This window comes from Chrysochloris asiatica, unplaced genomic scaffold (assembly GCF_000296735.1).
Source record: "Chrysochloris asiatica unplaced genomic scaffold, ChrAsi1.0 scaffold00156, whole genome shotgun sequence".
NCBI lineage: Eukaryota > Metazoa > Chordata > Mammalia > Afrosoricida > Chrysochloridae > Chrysochloris > Chrysochloris asiatica.
The window spans coordinates 5,018,095-5,022,299 of NW_006408674.1; the positions used below are offsets into that span (position 1 = coordinate 5,018,095).

At 37.4% G+C, this 4,205-nt stretch overlaps 1 pseudogene; it reads right to left on the reverse strand.

Moving 5' to 3' along the window:
* Positions 1 to 312: 312 nt before the first annotated feature.
* LOC102823134 lies at positions 313 to 621 on the reverse strand (annotated as a pseudogene).
* Positions 622 to 4,205: the final 3,584 nt, after the last annotated feature.

A 4,205-nucleotide genomic window follows, 5' to 3' on the forward strand; every position in this document is an offset into this window, starting at 1 on the left:
ATGATGCTGGAGATTGCATGATAGAATTTTGCAAGACCAATGAGTTGTTCATTGCAAATGCATTGGTTTTTTATTTTATTTTTTTGCAAAAGCAATTCTTTATTTTTATGATTAAATTTATTGGAAGAGCTGGAGAAAAATAAAATTGTCACTTAGCCTATGAGCTTGCAAATCAACTCATTTCAAGAGTGGAAGAATCCTTGGTCATTTCTGAATATCAAATTTCACACAAGTTTCTCTTTTGAATATATTCTGTCATAAAGAAGCAATGTATAAAGTCTCTTCTTTCCCACACAGGACACATTCATTGTTTCAGCCAACTCTCAGTGGAGGGGCAACCAACACAAAACTATCTCCCCAAACAAAGAGCATGGGAATGTTCCAGTTTATTGATTTATATATCTCTTCATATGTTTCTTCATCAATTTCTATAGTAGTCACAGTTTCTTCCTCATCTCCCAATATCATATTTAAATGTTGATCATAAGCATGTAATCTTCCTCGAAGCTCTTGGTCATTTTGCATTTTCACATAAGTACGCTCATCCAGGCTGAGCCAGACAAGATCCAGAGGCTCCTCTATTACATTGGTAGCTTGTTGCTGGTCCACATCATCCACCATGTTTCAAACCCTGCACCCTTTCCCTGAAAATACATTTTTTAAACGATATAAAAGATAATTATACACATGGACCTCACCAGATGGAATACACAGAAATCAAGTTGACTACATCTGTGTGAAAAGATGGTGGAAAAGCTCCATCTCAACAGCCAAAACAAGGCCAGGGCCCTACTATGGAACAGACCAACAATTGCTCATATGCAAATTCAGGTTGAAGCTGAAGGACAAAATTTTAAGTCCACGAAAGCCAAAATATGACCTTGGATATATCCCAACTGAATTTTGAGATCATCTGAAGAACAGATTTAATGCATAAAAACAGTAAAGACCAAACACAAGAAGAATTGTGACATCAAAAGCATCATACAGGAAGAAAACAAAAGGTCATTAAGAAGACAAGAAAGAAGGGAAAGACCAAAATGCATGTCAAAAGACACTCTGAAACTTGCTTCCAGCTAAAGCAAATGGAAGAAGTGAAGAGGTATAAGAGCAGAACAGTAAATTTCAAAGGTCAGATCGACAAGACAAAGTCAAATATTATAACAAAATGTGCAAAGACCTTGAGTCAGAAAACCAAAAAGAAGAACACACTCAGCATTCAAGCTGAAGGAACTGAAGAAAAAATTCAAACCTCACCTTGCAGTATTGAAAGATTCTATGGGCAAATTATTTAATGATGCAGAAAGCATCAAAAGAAGATAGAAGGAATACATAGAGTAACTGCATCAAAAAGAAATGGTCAGTGTTCAACCATTTCAAGAAGTAGCATATGATCAAGAGTCAAGGATCCTGAAGGAAGAAGTCCAAGGTGTTTGAAAGCATTGGCAAAGAACAAGGCCCTGGAAATTGATGGAATACAAATTGAAATATTTCAACAAACTGATGCCACACTGGAGGCACTAAACCATCTATGCCAAGAGATTTGAAGGACAGCTACCTGGCCAACTGACTGCAAGAGATCCATATGTGTGCCCATTCCAAAGAGAGGTGACCCAACAGAATGTGGAAATCATCAAACAATATCATTGATACCCTATGCGAATAAAGTTTTACTAAAAGTAATACAAAAAAGCCTGCAACTATACATTGACATAGAACTTCCAGAGGTTCAAGCTGGATTCAGAAGGTGATGTGGAACGAGGGATATTATTGCTGACATCATCGTATAAAATTTGTTTTCTTTACATAGAGTTACAACATATAATTTGCATCTCAACGTAAAGGAAAACAAAAATCCTCACCACTGAACTAACAAGCAGCATCTATATAAAGGGAAAAAATACTGAAGATGTCAAAGACAACTTGCTTGGATCAACCATCAACACTCATGGAAACAGTAGTCAAGAAATCAAATGATGTATTATATTAGGCAGATCTGCTACACAAGACTTCTTTAAAGTGCTGAAGAGCAAAGATGTCAGTTTGAGGAATAAGATGCACCTGACCCAAGCCACAATAACCTCATATGCAAGCAAGAGTTGGACAGTGAATAATGAAGACTGTAGAAGAATTGATGCATTTAAGTTGTGGTGTTGGAGGAGAATATTAAAAGCACCATGGACTGCCAAAAGAACAAACAGATCTGTGTTAGAAGAAGTGTAACAATAATGTTCCTTAGAAACCAGGATGGCCAAACTTCATCTCTTATACTTCAGATATATTATCAGAAGGGACCAGACCCTGGAGAAAGATATCATGTTTGGTAAAGGAGGGTCAGAGGAAAAGAGGAAGAACCTCAATGAGATGGATTGGCACAGTGGTGGCAGCGATGGGCTCAGGCCTAGCAGCAATTGTGAGGTTGGCCCAGGACTGGGCAGTGTTTCATTCTGTTGTGCATATGGTTGCTATGAGTCAGTACCAACTTGATGGCAACCTACTAATACTACTAGTACCCATGGCTGTCTCTAGGACACATATGAGATGATGGAAAGCAAGAAGACTTTTTTTTTTTTTTTTTTTTTTTTTTTTTTACCATATTTTGTACTGCTTGAATGCTTTAATGTATGCATTGTTGCTGTTGTGTGCCGTGGAGTCGGTTCCAGCTCATAGCAACCCTGCATAGGGTTTCCGAGGCTGTAAATCTTTACGGGAGCAGAAAGCCTAATCATTGCCTATTTAATTAAATATACACGTTTAAATATGGCTCCATACGACGCAATGGACTGTGAATCACAAGGTCCACGGTTCAAGCCCGCCGGTTATCCCGCGGGAGAGAAGTGAAACTTTCTGCTCCAGCAAAGATCACTAAAGCCATGGAAACCGTATACGTGGTCGCTATGAGTTGGAAAGGACTGGACAGCACTTAATAAGAAACATTTAAATTTAATTTTAAATAAACTGATAAATAGAAAATGCTTACCTTAAAAAAAAAACAAAAAAAACAGAGGAAATGAACTTTATATTGTGGCAAATGCAAACAAAAGAGGGGTGACATTATGAAACAAATTAGAATTCGTCATTTAAAAAATATATATTAAACAGGATAAAGCAAATCATTCTGTGCTGAAGAACAATGGTGGTGGTAAGGTGCCGTGGAGTCGGTTCCGACTAGTAGCGACGACCCTGTACAGGGTAAGGCTGTAAATCTTTATGGGAGCAGAAAGCCTCATCCTTCTCTCAAGGAACAGCTGGTAGTTTCGAACTGTGCAGCCCAATTCGTAACCACTACTCTCTAGTAGCGTAGTGGTTACGAATCGGGCTGTGAACCGCAAGGTCAGCAGTTCGAAACTACCAGCCGCTCCGCAGGAGAAAGATGAGGCTTTCTGCTTCCGTAAAGATTTACAGCCTCGGAAACCCTGTACAGGGTCGCTATGGGTCGGAACCGACTCAATGGCACTTAACAACAACAACTCTACCAGAGCTCCTTTGAAGAACAAGAGCAAGAAGAATTATTATATAATTGTCATGAACCTTTATGTACCAAGCATATGGTACATAAAAGCATATGGAATTTAAAACGTACAAATATAAAGGTAAGTTAATGAAACTTGAAACTCAAGGCACAAAGAGAGACTTCAATATAATTATTTTTAACAGATAGAGACTAAAACATAAGGAAACAAGAAACTGAATAATGAAAGTACAATTTTTGTTTACAGAAAATAATGAGATTTGTAACTCGCCATCTATAGATCTTTATCAAATGAATGTGGAACATTTACAGAGAAATTATCATGTCGACCAAGATGAAAACTGCAGTAGGCTCTGCAGTGTAAATACTGTACAGGGTCCATTCTCTTCCTGTAAAGCAGCAAAGTTAGCAATTAATATTTGGAAAGCAACCACTTGGAAATTGAATAACCACCTCTGAGAGAAAGTCTAAATTGCAATTACATTTTGTTTGAAAAATCACAGCAATGACAGCGTGAAAACATCACATATTGAAACCAGTGGGAAGTGATTGTACTTGAATATGGATAGCCTTAAATGCTTTCACTATTTAAAAGAGAGAAACCGTGAAAACGAAATAAACCTAGATCAAACTTTAAAAGTGAAAATGAAAATAAATCCAAGGCTGTGTTTCCCAAATTGCTTTTTTTTTTTTTTTTAATTGACATATGAGCAAACCTCCAGGTATTTTATAT